The sequence below is a fragment of the Papaver somniferum genome, chromosome 2, assembly GCF_003573695.1.
Source record: "Papaver somniferum cultivar HN1 chromosome 2, ASM357369v1, whole genome shotgun sequence".
NCBI lineage: Eukaryota > Viridiplantae > Streptophyta > Magnoliopsida > Ranunculales > Papaveraceae > Papaver > Papaver somniferum.
In genome coordinates this window covers 92690571-92709082 of record NC_039359.1, presented here as the reverse complement: position 1 = coordinate 92709082, position 18512 = coordinate 92690571, and the positions used below count along the sequence as shown (strand labels likewise).

General features: G+C 36.5%; 1 pseudogene; it reads right to left on the bottom strand.

The window, feature by feature from the left end:
* Positions 1-2886: 2886 nt before the first annotated feature.
* Positions 2887-7369, bottom strand: LOC113348417 (annotated as a pseudogene).
* Between the last annotated feature and the right edge of the window lie 11143 nt (positions 7370-18512).

Sequence of the window (18512 nt, the reverse complement as noted above, 5' to 3'; positions counted from 1 at the left end):
AACTTTCTGATTTCCTAGCCGGATTTTCAGATAAAAGTTCGGTTGCTTCACACATTTTCCCTCCTAACCGAGATTTTCTCTAATATCTTATATTTTGAGCTTGGTTACGTCACTATTCTTACCTCCTAACCGAAATTTTCCTTGAAAACTTATATATTGAGTTCTGTTACGTTGCAGTTTTTTTGTACTAACCAAACTTTTTTTCTGAAAGCAAAAACTCCATTAGAAACTAAGTTCGACTACTTGTGTCTTCCCCCCGGCTACGATGTGGTCGGGCCACATCGTTTTTGTATGTGGCCTCTCTTCATTTTCTGACACCTATTTAACTAAAAAACTTGCCCCCTCCAAATCCCCTTAACTGTTTACTTTTTGAGAAAAAATAGGAAGTTATAGAAAGAAAAAAGAAAATCAGTTAGGTAATAAAACTGTTTTCCAAATTTTTTCTTACTTTATGCGACGTGTCATCATTTAAATATGGGTCACATACTTGAAGTATGTGGCCCGACCACATCGTAGCCGCACCGCTGTGTCTTCATAAACATTGGCCGAACTACATTTGCAGATAAGTTCGACTACTTGTTTTTCAGATCTTTTAGCCGGACGTGTTTCATTTTTTTCTTAATAGGAAAGAAGATACATTAAGAAAAAATTTAATTTACATAAGAAAAGTATTTCATGAGATCTCCAAACCGTTGAGCGGAGTCTCGATCCGCTGACCGCCTACTTGAGAGTTAGGCTCCTGGCTAACTGGGCTAACCTCTGATGGTTAGCCGAACGTTTTTGACTTAGTCCCAATCAAGCTATAAAGTTTCCCATTTCAGAAAATTTTGGCAAATCCAAGAAACAAAAAACTAAATTTGAAGTACTCCTAGCTAGTTTGAAGGTTCAAATTCAAAAAAAAATAAAAACAATTGAGTTTTTCCAAAACTCCTATGGTGGATTTGTTTGCAGAATTCATGATTTCCAGGAACTTATAATCCCATGGGATTACAATTTCTGGGATTCATGTAAATCTCTCATGTGTTTAGTAACTTAGTTAAAATTCCTAGGATTTATAAAATTATTTTGTTTTAAAGTCCAAATATTGTTTGGCATACGGACCATTATATTCTTCTCCTACTTCTCTCTCAATTAATTAAAAAAAAGGATTCTTTCATTTTACACTAATCATTAATTAGCTTAACATAATTATTACACAAACTTAATTAGGAACGGTGTTAACATAAATATTTTAATAAGGGGTGACTTCACTACACTTCTTAATGTCTTACCAAAAAATAAAATCATGGTCCCCAAAAAGAAATGAAAGGACGGTCCCCAAAAAATCGTTCTAATTTTTGGCCTTCAAGATAGGCTCCGAAGTTGCTATCCTGGGTCCTGGGATGGATCCGAGGTTGCAAGGCTTCGGAGCAGGCCTGCCTATGTGACAAACTAAGAACCATTTTTTGGGGACCATGATTTTTTTTGGGGGGACTATGACTTTATTAGGCCAACCTCCCTATACTTACAAGGGGTGTCCTAAAATTAGGAAAATACATATTTACCCTTTATTTTAATTTAAATTAAAACTAACCTCATAACTATATCAATCTAATGATATACATCTAACCTAAATGAAACATTAATCAAAATCAAAACTAAACCAGAGATAGGAGGGCATTGAAATTTTTTAGTTTTGAAAAAAAAAATTCTTCTCTTCTTCTTCTTCTATCTTTTGTTGACGTTCCTCGTTTGATTGAAAAACTCATCACTTTTAATTCGTTTTTTATTGGGAAAATTGAGTAGAAATCATCAAAATATGGTTTAAATGGAAGTTACAGTGGCATGTTCGGTTAGGAATAGTTTAAAAAAAAAAAACTAGTTTGCTAACCGAACATTCTGAACCAACAACACGAAGAACACTTTGGTTATCACGAATTAATTTTTTTGTGAGTTCGGTTGATTCGCAAGAAAAATTTTCTAACTGAATTCCTCTCTGAAAACCTATATATAGTGTTCGGTTGGTTAGGTTAATTGAAAATTTTGTCCTTTAACCGAACACTTGTATTAGAACAACAAATATTGAGTTCGGCTGGTTCGCAAAATAATTTTTTTTTGCTAGACGAACCCTTCTCTGAAAATCAATATGTTGAGTTCGGTTGGTTCGCAAACAAAATTTTTCTAACCGAACTATATTCTGCAAACACAAATGTTCAGTTCGGTTTATTCGATAATTTTTCTTCTAACCGAACTTCACTCTAAGAACTCTTATATTGAGTTCGGTTTAGTCGAAAATAAATGTTGGAAACCGAACATTGCTCTGTATATTCTAGAATAAAAATTCGGCTACCTGTCCCGGAACCTGTTAACCGAACAAAGCAAAAACTCCATCAAAGCAAATTTCCAGGTAAGCTCAGCTACCTGTTCTTCAGATATTGTAGCCGAATTTGTTTCACCTAGACGAAATCCACTTAAATTTTTTTTTATTTTTGGAAAATTTTGGACAATTCAAGCAATAGCTACTCTAGGAGACGAAGGTTTTGATTTGGATGAGCCATTATTACTCAATTCATATTCACCCATCTCAAAAGAAAAAAAAATTCTTCCATCTTTTTCTTCTTCTAATTTACCCTTCCAATAATTCTTCTTCTTATAAAAAACCAAATTAAATTAATCTCACTAATCACTAATTAACTTAACTTAATCATTCAACCAATTACTACACTAACTAATAATCACATTAACTAATTAATCATTTTACAAATTTAATTAGGAAGGGTAGTTTGGGGATTAACATAAATATTTGGATAAGAGGTGGCTTACATTTGCTTCAAAATGTCTTACCCATGATCCCCGCAATAAAAAACCGTGGTCCCAAAAATAAAAAACGTTCCAAACTAAACAGGATGCTAGCCAATACCTATTTCCTTCTCAGAGAGTTAAGAGTATTGAATTTCTTATCAGAACAAAAAAAAAAAACATTTTTTAAAATGGGAAGAAGTATCAACCTTTCCCGGCTTACGGTTTGACCTCACTAAAACAGCAAAAAGAAAAGTTGAAGCTAACCTAAATAATTACCAACTCTGACAAAAAGACTTGTAATGTATAAACTCAAGCTGCAGAACTAACCTACTAACTAAACTAGTACAGACCTGATTAGACAAAATATAAAATAGACATTATCATCATCATCATCATCATCATCACATCTCCTGGAATTTCTCATCATCAAACTTAAAAGAGTTTGAAGATAAGACCACCATGTTTCGCAAAGAAAGGAGCAAATACAAGAGACTCCACCGCCATGAGCTTGATTAGAATATTTAGTGATGGACCTGATGTGTCCTTCAAGGGATCTCCAATGGTGTCACCAATAACAGCTGCCTTGTGGGGGTCTGACCCTTTGGGGCCAAGAGATTTTGCATGGTCAGATACACCAGCCTGTCATGATAAAACAAATTATACACAAGAAAAAGGCAACATAATTCTCAGTGCAAGCATATAATGTGGCACATAATTAGTAAAGAACAATAAAGTAGAGAATCCAAAGTGGAACTTGTTTTTACCTCAATATACTTCTTGGCATTATCCCAAGCACCTCCGGTGTTGGAGGCAGAAATTGCAATCTGCCAAATGTAACTATGATTAGAGCATGTGCTAAGTTCAAAAATGATAAAACATCTACTGCATGACTCACTCCATCAAAGACGCGGTGCTTTTTCTAAAATTTCAAATGCACATGAAAAATGCTAGCAGCAGTCATAAGTGCACAGTTGCTAACCACCCCCTCATGTAGACAAAGTAGGGGCCGGGTCTAGTAATTTTCATCAAACCAAAGAGGGTGGGAAGACTCTAACTAGAAAGGCACATCTCACTGTTCAGCCAAAAAGTAGTCAGGTAAAAATATGTTACCTGTACACCAGAAACGAGGGAACCAGCAAGGACACCAGAGAGGGTCTCAACGCCAAAAAATGTTCCAACAATGAGGGGAGTGAGCATGACCAAGGCACCAGGTGGGATCATTTCTTTGATGGATGCATCTGTCGAGATCTTGACACAGTTGGCATAGTCAGGCTTCGCAGTACCTTCCATAAGACCAGGAATGGTGTTGAATTGCCTGCGAACTTCTTCCACCATCTTAAGAGCTGCACTTCCTACACTCTTCATGGTCATAGCTGAGAACCAGTATGGAAGCATTGCTCCAACAAGCAAACCAATAAAGACTTTTGGTGTAAGAACATCCACACTTGAAATAGCTGCACGGCTCACAAAGGCACCAAAGAGTGCCAGGGACACAAGAGCAGCTGATCCAATGGCAAAACCCTATACAGAACAGTTCAACAAACTCAATACCAGAAAGGCAGAAAGTAAGGGAAGTAGAAAGAGAAGTCACGCGGTTATACCTTTCCAATAGCAGCAGTGGTGTTTCCAGCAGCATCTAGGGCATCAGTCCTCTCCCGGATCCTGTGGCTCATGCCGGCCATCTCAGCAATACCTCCAGCGTTGTCACTGATGGGACCATATGCATCAATGGCCAATCCAGTAGCAATAGTGCTGAGCATTCCAAGAGCAGCTACAGCAATTCCGTACATGGCAGCTAGGCTAAAACTGACAAAGATACTGATGGCAATAGCAAAGATCGGAATGATAACAGATTTGTATCCCAAGGCAAGGCCAAAGATAACATTAGTAGCAGCTCCAGTTCGGCAGGAATCAGCGACATCTTGCACAGGACTACAACATAAATGATGGAGAAGTAAGGCTTCAGACGGAAACCAATTAAAGACCATCAGAACAACGATGAATAAAAATCTTTACTTAGAAACATTACCTGTATGCATTGCTGGTGTAATATTCTGTAATAAACCCAATGACCAACCCAGCCCAAAGGCCAATAGCAACACAGAAAAACAGTTCCCTGCAGCCCCAAAGGAAGAATTTAAAACTTGCCCGAAAAAAAAAAAAGTAAATTCAAACTAGAAAAATTAAATATAGCCAAACTTTGTTATAGAGCTCACCAGTTTTTCACAACCTTTTGAGTACCAAAATTGAAGATTGTGAATGATGATGGGAGGGCAACCCAACTAACAAGAGCAATTCCCAATGTCATCAGAGCAGTGGAGATGATAAGCTGGTTCTTTAGTGCTGGCTCGATTTGAGTGACAAGCTTGATTTCAAAGAAATCGGTCGCAAAGAGGGTGGTGAGCAAACAGACAAGGATACCAACGGAACTAATAAGCAAGGGATAGCACATTGCAGTGAATTCATGGTTGATGCCGAAAGAGGAGATGGATGCAACAACAAGTGCAGCACAAGAGGACTCGGCATAAGAACCAAACAGATCAGAACCCATTCCAGCAATATCCCCAACATTGTCACCAACATTATCGGCAATAACCTAGGTGGAATAAGATAGGCAGATTAAGCTACAAATCTATAATAGGAGGCTAAGATAAATGGCAAACCAAAAGCTTGATTTCTTACCGCTGGGTTCCTAGGATCATCCTCGGGGATGTTCCTTTCGACCTTGCCTACAAGATCAGCACCAACATCAGCAGCTTTTGTATAGATACCACCACCAACTCTGCCGAAGAGGGCCATAGATGATCCACCTAAACCATAACCAGTGATCGCCTCAAATAGTCCTTCCCAGTCATCACCGTAGTAGATCTTGAACACATTGATGGTAACGTAAAGAACCAAAAGGCCATTAGCAGCAAGGAGGAAACCCATAACTGCACCAGACCTAAATGCAACAATGAAAGCCTTTCCAACACCTTTCCTTGCCTCCAAGGTTGTTCTGGCGTTGGCATATGTGGCAATTTTCATTCCTAGAAAACCAGAGACCACTGAGGTGACAGCACCAAGCACAAATGATATGGTGCTGAAGGTAGCATTGGCGAGAGCAGACTTGCACATTTTATCTACATTATATGTGCATGGCTGCAACTTTGTACTGAACCCCTCCACGGACCCAAGGAAAAGGAAAATAAGAATTGCAAATGCAACCATGAAAACCCCAACATACTGGTATTCAGTGAAGAGGAAGGAAGTTGCTCCTGTTACATCAATAAACACACATCAGAAATCTGAGTTGGTTCAATCAATCACCGAGACAGGAAATAATCATTTGCAGCAACAACAAATTGCAAATTAAAATTAACATGAAACAAGCTTTCAATTGTTAGATATCTGGGTGCAGCTTGGTTTTCAAGTACGAGCTAAATCATTAAAAAAAAAACAACACCATGAAAACAGCAAAACAGCTTGCTAAAATGTGTATTTGCGAGATCTCAGTCTAATTAGACCATGTGGATCAAAGAAAACGAAATATGCCAGTTGATTAGATACATCACAAAGTAGCCAGAAAAAGGCATGCAAAGTCCCTGAGGATAATTGTAACTTAACCACCACCGACACACCGACACCTCCATCAATGGTAAAGAATAAGATCAATGAACACAAAAAAATACAATATTGTTCACCCACTTGTTAGGCAAAACAAGTTAATCAGCAAAGGTTAGACCAAACAGGGAGGAGTTCCAAATTAGTTGCAAGGTGGGTAAGAAAAAAAAAAATTGTTGAGCTACCAAAATTTCATCAGACAATTCGGGAAGAATATGTATTTCTAGGGTTTTGACAAAAATTTGAATCGCAGCAGATCCAACTTATAGTTTTAACATATGATCCCAACTTTTTCAAATTTGAACAAAAAAAAAATAGGACATGCAAAAAAAATCATCTGAAATAAAAAACGAAAATAAGCACAGACTATAAAGATAGAAACTTTCAGCTAAATCTAATCCTTGTACTGAATTATAAAGATGGAAACTTTCAGCTAAACCTAATCCTTGGACTGAAATATATATAATATACCAGCAAAAAAAAAAGATCTGACAAAAATCAGAGAAATTCTAGATCAAAAATAAATTACCTTCAGAGATAGCATTCTGAATCTCAGCACATTTAAGTACAGTATTATGATCATTAATCCCTTCTTCCTCTTCAATCAAAGAATCGTCAAACCCATTATTCTTCTTATTACCATTATCAGACAAATTTTGTGGAGAAACTTTCACTCGTGAAGTATATACCATTGAAACAGAGAAAACAAGATACCAATAACGGCGCACACTGGAATCAAAATCTGCGTTAACAGATCTGACAGAATAATTGATCCCATCGTTACAGTCCTCCGGATTGTACCAGTTTACGGTTGATTCCGTTCTGTAAATCAGTCAGAGAAGAGAGGAGGAAGTAGAACCAGTGTTAAACACCTACACACGAGGGGTTTTTGTGTGTTTCTGTCTTTTGAGGTTCTTTGTGTTTTTTATAGTATACGAGAAAAACGAGTTTGAATGAGAGTTGAGGAAAAAAATAAAAGTACTTAGTATTTTAGATTAGATTGGATAAATGAGGATATTGGTATTTGGATAAAACCCTAGGAGCGTATTTAAGACGCAATTTTTGAAATTAGCATTTGGCATCTTAATCCCTATCCTAATCCTTGTACTTGACATGACACGAAGTATCCAGCACAGCAGGGGGGTTATTCAACGAGTTTATACTACCGGTGAAGGAACATGGAAATTGTTGTTGGGAATGGGAAGGCCAAGACTTTGACGCACTGGTTAAAAAATTAGGGAAATACTGGGATTGCTTAATGGATGGGAGATTAGGTGAAGGTGGGTTGAATGGTTGTTTACTAGGTCTCAATTCTCAAAGCTGAATCAAGGAAAAAATGGGATGATTACGTATTGTCACGCAGGAATTAGGACAAGGTCTCAAGTAAATTAGTAAATGTGATTATTATATAGTTAAGTTGATATCATTATAGTACAATGGTGTTAGTGGTGGTTGTTTTTGAACCTGTATGCGAAATACATCAATAAATATGTATGTTCTACGGTTTCAACCAGCTGAACTCTCAATTTTTTATATATTGGATACATTTATGGAGTGTTTCAGTATTTATACATTGATTTTGAATCTGCATCGATTCAGCTCCCAGATGGATTGGTCATTATTATAGAGCAACACTGAACATGTTCCAAGTTGCAATAATTTCACGGCTGAATTCCTTGAACTCGTTCCATACTGAACTTGTCTCAAGTCGCAGAACATCCACAATTGAATTCCTTGGTCACTATTCTATATGTTTCATTTTCAAATTTTTATCCAAACAACATCAATTTTGTACTATTTTTGCAATGAGAATAACATCCAAGCATAAAAAAGGAGGGTCTCTTCACCCTCAAAAGGTCAACAAAGACCAAAGAAGAGATTATCAAACATGATGTTGTACCTAGTGTCAACACCAAGATAGGCATTGCACCACAAACACCATGGTGATGGGGGCATGCCCAGCATCAAATGAATGATGTACAGTGTTGGCCTATGCTCGCACCAAGATGTGCGCAGGGATTGGTCGAAGTGTACCCAGTTCCAGATTTTACCTTGCACAGTGCCAGGAAATATCCCTCGCCATACACCTTTTTGCACGGTGCTGGGTCTGCATGCCATTGCGTGCATGTCATGCCGATGTTGCGACCATGTCACGACCATGTCTAGGACATGCAACGACCATGCCTAGACCATCAATTAAAAAAGACCATGACACAACCATGTCGATCCATGCGTACATCTTTCTACTCATGCGGCCATGTCTAGGCCAAGCTCATTACAACTGCCAGTCTATGGTAACGTCGTCGTTAGTCATGCGTGTTTCAGGTCTGAGTTATCTCCTCGAAGTCACAAGTCGCAATATTCTATGAGTAAATCTCTCAGGTGAGATCATCACTAAGACGCCATCATTAGTCATTTATATCATTGTCAAGTATCATATTTCTTTGATGTTATGGTCAAGCCATGGTGATATAGTCTACTCGTAGACTTACCAAAATACAAGTCATGCATAGACTCTTTATCATTATAATAAGGATTCACAATTGTCAGCATGTTCGGATCTGGGCATCTAGTCTCGGCACATCATGGCTATGACTTAGCCAAAAAAGAGGTAGTCCATGAATCTATTATTTTCTACGAGGCATTGAATATGTCATGTGGGGGATACTTATTAGGGTATTGGTCTGGCATTTTACAACAACATGCAACATCGCAACACCAGATGATAAACTAACAATTAGTGGTGACGGTTAAGATAAGTTAGAATAATGATGGATTAGTGGTCATACGGTCTTTCCTGACATAGCAGACATGACTTCACCATTACCTTCATGATTTCCATTTTTCCACTCACTCATAACTTCCACTACTTATGAGGAATCGGTGTGCGTTCATTACAATTATAAATATATGGCTTCATCTATTTTCCAAGAGGGACGATCAGATGAAGTCATTTATTTTCCAAGAGGGACGATCAGAAAAAGAAAAAAAAAAATAGATGGCTTCATCTCTGAAGTGTACATATATACATTAAGTTTTATAAGTGTCTTAAGGATGAAATAAATATTTATGTGCATATGTTCAAACCTACTTTTGATTTTGATGCATCTTATCTTGCAAGAATGCAACAAGCCTCAGCAAATTTCAAAATAAAAGAATCAGACCTCTTTCAAAACCATTTATACCATCTACTGACCTACAATCCATTTTTTCTTCCACTTCAAAACCCTCCTCACCTCCACTTACTTCCACCCCAAAACCTTCTTTATCTCTCACTAAACCATCATTACACGGTTAACTACCCCTACCAACAAATGAATCTCCTACTCCACCTATAAATAAATTGTCTCTTGAACAAAACATTAGAAAAGATGAAGGCTTGTGTTATAATTATGATGAGATATAAAAGCTAGGCCATCTATGTAAGTCACAATAAATTATTCATGTTAGCGGCTGTTAAGGAAGATGAGCGGACTGTCTTAGTTGAGGAGAGTGAAAAGGAAAAGGTGTTATAATATTCTCACTTGATGCTTTAACAAGAGATGTTGTTCAAGATGCTATATGATTCACAATCATCTTATCATGGTGTTGGTAAATACATGTTGTTCAATGCAATGGTTCCCCACAGGATATTTAAGACAAAAAGAGATCTCAGGCAGGGAGGCCTCTTATCTATTTTTTCTTTGTACGGAAGACTTAACTCGTATCCTTAGGAAAGTAAAGGATGAGAAGAAAATACATGGGATTAAGGTGGAAAATAATAATACTTCTATATCCTTCTTATTGTTTGCCGACGACTGCCTTATTTTCCCAAAGGCTACAATTGTTGAAGATAGAAATATCCTAGAGATCATTAATGCACTTACCTATGGATGGGGACAGATGATAAATTTCCAAAAGTCAGGCATCTTTTTAAATACTCATCTGTCGAATATTTTTGAAAAAATCATACTGCCTCCGTTTCCTTTTTAATAGGCTAGTTTCTATAAATAAATGTTTCAAAAAAATAGGTTGGTTTCCTAATTGGGAAAGTCAAATGTTACTTTAATTTTTTGGGACCACTTTTCTCTTAACTTCTTTTGATGACAAGTGTCACGTGAACCATTTCATTTTACTTCTTTTGCTGACAAGTGTCATGGGGACCATTTCACTTCACTTCTTTTATTGACAAGTGTCATGAGGACCACTTTCAATGATTAGTTCTCTTAATTTCCTTAAATTTCTCTAAAAACAAAACCAACCTATTAAAAAGGAACGGCGGGAGTAATTAAGATTTTTAAGTTTGAGGAAAACTAGAATACAATACAATTACTTGGGACCCCCGTGTTCATTAAAAATCAAATGTTTTCATTCTATGATGAAGAGGTTTAGAGGTAAATTTCGGAATTGGAAAGATAGGAATATTTTCCCGCAACTAGGTTTCTTATAGTCAAGTGAACCCTAAAATCAAATCCATGTGATGTTATATGATTCCCAAAGTAACCACTTGCCGACTTAATTTCCTCCAACGGGACTTCTTGTTGGGGAAGATGGAAGGCAAAAGGAGTTTTTACCCAGGTCAGGGTATGATTTGCGTAAACCCCACCTGGAGTAGAAGGTTTGGGATTCAGGTACATAGAGGCAAACAACCTTGCCCAATTAGGAAGACTTTCCTGAAATTTAGTGACAAACCCCGAGTCCCTTTGAATTATAAATCTAAAATATAAGTACTTTAGAACCTATAGGCACCCATTTGACCAAAAGATAACTAAAAAAGGTACTTGGATTTGAAATTGTACCCAAAAAAGGCTTCAACAGATTGAGCCTTGTTGTATTGAGGAAGTTGGCAATGATCTATTCATTAACATTTCTGAGGACTATTGGAATCCAAGGTACAAATCTATTCTGGTTGGACATTCGTCCCATATAAGGCAAGTAAGTGATCTCATGGACGGTAACTATGTCTGGGAATGGAGTTTCATTAACTCTATTCTCCCTCCTTATGTCACTAATCTGATTGACCTCATTAAAATTAGGCTGGATCAAGGTGATATCCTGAGATGGGAACCTGGGAAAACAAAAGACTTAAATGAAAACACTGAATATAAAGAAAATAAAGTTCTTTATATTAAGAAAGAGATATAAATATCATTACAAAAATGGTACAAACAAAGTGGTGTTTATATAGTAATACACATACGATAACTCAGACAGATTTAAAAACTTATCCTACACTTAGGATTGTACATCGTAACAGCTACCCGTTGGAGCCGAACTAAACCGATTGGGATATAACCGAACCGAGACATTTAATAATGGTTTGGTTTAGAAAGTTAAAACCCGAGTTTAATGATTTCAGTTTCGATTGGACCTAAAATCGATCCGCAAAACAAGTGGTAAAACTGATTATCTTAGGCCATTAATTGAATTACCATACATTGATTTAATCTATACAATCCAATCATCCTCTTATAAACCTCAGAACCTAACCAAATTCACTTTCACTTATTCTTCTTCACTTCATCGACACCACCTTCCTCCATCAGTAGCAGACAACAGCCTCTGAATTCCTACTCCACTATCATCTCCAACCGTAATTAACACCATGGAACCACCACTTTCTTACTACTAGTAAACACCACCTCATATTTATTCTTGTCCTTTTTTTTTTGCTTGTGAATCTTCTCAACTGTAGCTGTAATGGGAAAAAACATCACTTTAAATAAACAAATCAATCATTTTCTTCATTACAAGGTATGTTAGATGACCTTGCTTGGTACTTATACTTGATGATAATTTTGATGATTTAAGTTTATAAATTCAAATTTTTTAAAACTAGTGTTTAATAAATTTGATTTTGCATGATTGATTTTGCAGGCTTCTGTTGCTCTTTATGATTCAACCAAGGAAGATTCTCAGCCAACACCTGAAATTTCTTCTTTCTCAACTAGTTTGGGTTTGATTCTGATTGTGATAATTAGTTTTTTCTTTTTCTTATATACCGACAATTAGTAATTACAGAAAGGAAAGTGTGTGTGACTCGCAGTAATGCAACATCATACAGGAAATAAAAATTCATCCTACCGTACTTTATAAGGTAATCCTGCACCACTGTACAACTGCAATTCTGTAATACTCGGTCTGCATTATTATTTAGTACCAAATATTTATACTCCTTGATTAAACCATCCACTAATAATAGTAATATCAAATGGGATAAAATCCGGACTTTTGAAATAGCTCATGGGTACCAGTCCTTGTGCTTAAATGTATCCATAACGTGCTCCTTCTAACCTTTATCCTATCAAAATATACTGACATGCCTATTTGATGCATTTTTTTATAACCATAATGATGAAACTTGAGAGCATATATTTTTTTTTATTATCCTTTTTCCCAAAGTATGTGGTTCTCTAGTAATGCAAATCCATTTCCTATTTGATTGTTCTTACACTCTGTTAAAACATGTATACTAAGGTTGGCATACAAAACTTGAAGTTTGGGCTAATGAATTGAAGGTGAGTGGAGTGCCTTTTGTTCTCCCATCATACGACACATATGTAAATCTAGGTGCGAGAAAATATTTAAGGGCTCTCAACCACAATCAAGATGTACCTACGTAGCGAAAAAGGCTTTATGGCTCGATAATTAAAAATCGCACATTTTGCTGACATGAAAATTATGCCTCCGGCGCTATGCCCAGCTGGATAAAACTCCCCGATGTGCCACTCATAAAACAGTGATCGAGCCTTAAGGATTAGCTTACCACCAATAAAATGCACGTCAAATTGTCTTTCCAAGCATGATGCCTCAACCATAATTTTCACACTGCTCAAAATTACCCTTGTTCTGTGAAGGGTGCAAGGGAATAAAGGCTATTGCTGATGCATTTTGTATGTATCACAGGATTTCAAGTACTTTCCAGGCATAAGGCATACCTTGTACTTGCACATATGCCATTAAAATCTTATTTCCAATTTCCTCGCTTCGCTTCAGCATTGAGATGAAAACATGCATTGTCCTTGATCTTGCCAAGGGTACATCAGTCGGGATCATGTCATCCTTGCACTGCAAGTGCATATAAAATCTCCCCTAACTTGCATGTCAGTTTAGCTTCCTTTCCTGTCCATGCCTAATTAGCAATTGGTACATGCCTACCTTACGTAGCTTGATAGGAAGTATGAGCATCCAAGGAACAAAATGCAACTTACCTCATCAAGTATGGCAACAAATTGCATTGCTGAGCCAGATAATATGAGTTGCCAGAATATCACAATCACTTCACAATTAGATGATATGAGCGACAAAGTGTTGGACTACTAATGCTCCAAATCATCATGGTTTCCTACATAGTCTTCTTTGTACCTTGAAGGGATCAAGCACGGATCGTAGTTCATCATCTTCCATATTGTAAGGCCAAAGACAAATAAAGCCTAATTTATATAGTCTAAAGGGTCTTTTGCAAGTGATGCATACATGTTCATAAATATGGGTTCTTTAGCTTGGGTTATGCGAAATATCACAATATTTATACTTCCTTCATTTTGCACTGCATGGTAGTGCATTCTTAATTTAGCAACGCAACAACGATGACACCTATGCATCATGAAGCTCTCGAGTAAGAAACGCAGCATAACGATGCTTCCGCATCTTATATGCTTCACCGGCCAAGCTTTATAGATTAATGATGCATATCCTCATAATGCACCTTCAACCAACACCCTTTTCAATACTTCTTTATATAAAATAAAAATGAATGTGATGACGTGTCAATACCATATTCAACCTCAGCGAATACTGAAAAATTAAGAAGCCAGGTCACCAACCTCTCTTTGCAAACGGCACGTCTGGCACTTGAAAAGACACAACATTTTCGAACTGTTTGGTATAAAACCAAATATATTCATTAGTCGTAAATGGTTTTAATATCAATCGTTTGAAACTTGCAACTTGGAATCACCGATTCTTTGAAATCCTATGAATCGATTATGAACTGGCATCTCTGTCCATGTCATCGATGGTAAAAAATTTTAACCAGCCATTTTTCTAAATTACCGATTCATTCTTTTGTTTCATATGTTTGCTGATGATATGTAGGAGTATGTAATTTCAGTCATTTCTAATCCCAAATAGTCGGAGTCGACTCAAAGGAAGTATAAGAAGACACATGAACCCCAACCTTTTGATGAATTACCAAACAGAAAATGGTTTCTCAATCATGATAGTTGTGTTTGGAAGCTTTATAGCAAAATTGTAGACACAAAGCCTTATAGAATGTGAATGGAGCATTTTTAATTTGATATGATATCTTTTCTTAACATTAGATTTTGGGTGTTTGGGATTGGTCCAATAATATATTCTTTTCGACTTATTTATTAATTGTTGACATTGATTTCGAGTTCGCTTGAGTTTCTGAAGTGATTGCGTCATAACTATGACAGACATAATTTCCGCTTAATCTGTTCTTTATTTTCTTTTTGCAAATTAAAGCATACTTTTTTTTTTTGTATTCCCTCTGCAGAGCAGCATTCAGTGGCGCCTGATATGCAACATATGCACCTGTTCTAAATGTCAATTTGATTGACGAACCCGAAAGAATTCAGGTCAAAGTATAATACATTAATTGCAAGTCTCATCAGTGATCAATTTCGTAGGCAATAAAGTCAATTTGGTAAAAAAATCACAAAAATGGATTTTCAAGGACTTATTTGGTGGTTTACACAAAATGGAGGGAACACAAATTTTGATCAGCCTATAACCAAATTGTGTGACCTGTTAATACATGTCAAGGAGGTATATTAGGACTTTGGTCGACAATGTTTATAATCGACTTCTGCCTTTCTTCACTATTATTTTTCTTAGTTTCTTTAAATTTTCCATTTTGTGTTCACCATATTTTGAAACAACTGTGTATGATGATAATAGTCGATTGAGGACAAGCAGATACATACTAATTTTGGAAAATTAAGATATGTTGGAATTCTGGAGGTAAGTCACGCTACATCCAATATTATTTGGTGTAATGTCGTATACTTTAGTTGATGTTTGGATAATATAAATTATATTCCTATTTGTAGAAAGCTTGACAAATATAAGGCAGACAGGGTTTATCTTAGCTTGCACTACGGTCTACGGGAGTGAATGGAAGCTAGACCTTAAGGTAATAACAAGAACCATGTATTGGAAAAAAAATGGTCCTCACAAGCAGTGAGAAGCTATTCAAATAGTTGACCAACGGCTTATATCAACACATTGTTATGCTTTTATTCCTTATTCTTCTTGTCCGTCAGTTGAGGCTGACAGGGTTGTTTCCTATTCTTTATGCTTAGATATCTATTCATTTTCGAAACTTGGATCTTTAGAATCGATGGATGAAATTGTTAACCATGTAATTTGTATACGAAAATTATTCCTGCTTTTATTTACGAGGCTTACTTACCAATTATTTGTGATCTAAATTTAAGTTTTTATCGTGTGTGACTACATTGCTTCTTTTAAGTTCTTATTGTGTGTGACTATATTGCTTCACGACAGGAAGAACCAATATTGTGGAATCCGACAGCATCCATGGGGAAGCGGACAAGTGATTGTTAACATCTATTTGCAGGTTTTCTTTCATGTTTTTCCTTTTGTTTTGAGTTTTTAATGAATTAATTGCTAATTAGGGATAAATTTGACTACATCATTCTGCGAAGAACTAGAGTAGAGGAATAGTTCACAAATTCAGAAATTTAGCCCGTGCATTAATTGCACGGGAAAAAAATCCTTGTTTTTTATATATGTCTTAAAGACATTTCTACAACTATAAAAAGGGGAGAGGATGGACATGTACCAAGTTCACCTGCTTTTGAGACTACGAATTACAAGTAATGCACCATTATTTGGGTAGCATGGACACACCATTTTGGTGTCGGGTCCATGTCTGACGCGTAGGGGACGCAAGACGTGGACTAGACGCGACTATGACGCGTGTCTGACTCATCACGTATAGGTCTCACGTGAATTTCAATGCGGACTCGAGATGGATGCATGGTTGACTCGTCTTGGACGCGGGTCACACAGTTAACTCGCTTCGACTCGTACGTGGATCATACCCAACTCGCTACGACTTAAACCAGAACTACTATTTCTTTAACGTAATTTGTTGTTGATAAAAAACTCGAATACTGAGAATCGAACAACTGAATACAACTACACCACCCTAAGAGCTGAAGCACTTAATCATGTGGATTTTTGTATTAGTTAATGCATACATATGTCATATACAAACTAATCATATGTTAAACTAGTAATTTCTCATCGATGCTTCTTTTTAATAACAAAATATTTCGTATTTCATACTTATAACATTCTTTTGCAAGTGCAAATTAATGTTATTTCCATATATAATTTATTTGATTTTTATATAGAGGTGTCCACTTCCTAGTTTTTTTATAATGAGATCGTGTCCGCGTCAGTGCTACCCATACCATGGTAGTGCAATTTCAGTTCTCGGCCAATGCTCAATATACGAATTGCACCTTAATGGTGCGATTTCGCTCTTGGCCAGCATACCACTATCATGATGCACCATTAAGGTGTTATTTTTGTTTTGGGACAACATGCCATGAACGCGCAATACAAGCTTGAGACGAAACTTCATATCATTCAATAACGTATATTTGAGCATGCGTCATGCATAAAGCGTGGGCGTTACATCATTACCCTTTTGAAGAATTTCATCCCCAAAATTCAAACAAAAACTATTGTGGAAAAGCTTTGTTGGTTTGTATTTCCTGAGCATATGTCCCATACCACGATGCTCAGAAAATCGCACAAGGTTTCTTCAATTTGTCGTGAACAACAATTAGGATATTTTGAGCACACATCCCGTACCGCGTACCCAGGACTCCAAAAGAGTCCAACATGTTATCGAGAATATGGATTTGAATCCCATAAGCATATGTCATATACTACATACTCAGGATTGCGAAAAACATAGCTCAACACAGGATCTTAAGTGCAGGTCTCATACCGTAACACCAAGGAATTCATAAAGTTCATAATTTGGCAAGAGTCATTAAAATGATAAGCAATTCTTAACACAATACTGTGAGGACCAAACTCTAATGAAAGAGAAGACAGATGCAAGCCTACTGTTACAACTAATGGTCTTTTGGGTTGCCATTTGTAAGTGTGAGCTAGTTTGCCTGATAACACTCATTGTTACAACTAACAGGTGGGGATGATCGGTCTCACTGTCTACCTGCCGTTTCTAACGGTCTTTCGGTTCACCAACTATCTGGTGGGTCGCCATTCAATACTCGACTAAGTCTAACACAGTTTGCAAACAGTCGACTTACTCTTTTAGCTTATTATTTCCCTTTGAAGGAAATGTTGTAGTCTCATTGCAAAATATTCATTGACTTTTTAATCACCAAGTTTCACCTATTTCCCACCTAATCTACCCCTATTCACAACCTCCCTCAAAATTTATAAAATATTTCTACTTTTTAACTTTACTTTTTCCTATTTACCACATACAGAAGTTAAATTTTATTTGGACACGTGTATTACCACTCCACAAGATTATTATTTCTATATCTTTATCATTTAACTCATTGAGAAATAGACAAATTAAGGAGTGAATAATTTGTAAATCACCATTAAACAATCAAAGAAGTATTTTTAAGTGAATCGAAATATTTCATAAAATAATTATAATTTAAAGATACTAAATATGTCATAAACAAGTGTTAATGTGTTTTAATTCAGACTAGTTTACAAAAGAATCTAAACATAATGTGCCTTCATATATCTTACCTTGGTTATTAATGGTACCTCCACATCAGCACTAGTTTCGAACTTCAATCTTTCTGCATCCTTTCATAAATAGATCACTTAAATAAGAAAAGTTTTCATGATTAGCAGCAAAATATCAATGAAAACTGAAATGAAAGACTATAAAGCTAACTAATCCAAGCAGTGTAAATAAATTAAAACAGGCATAATAGTAGTGTTAATCTCAATAACTAATCCAAGCTGCCTAGTGCGCCGATTTCAGTTACTGCTAAACTGGAGGTGACAGTTGAAATCTTGGACACTGCTTACTGATTATTACCACTCAACCCACTACGTACACCAAATCACCTTCTTTCAGACCAGGTTCT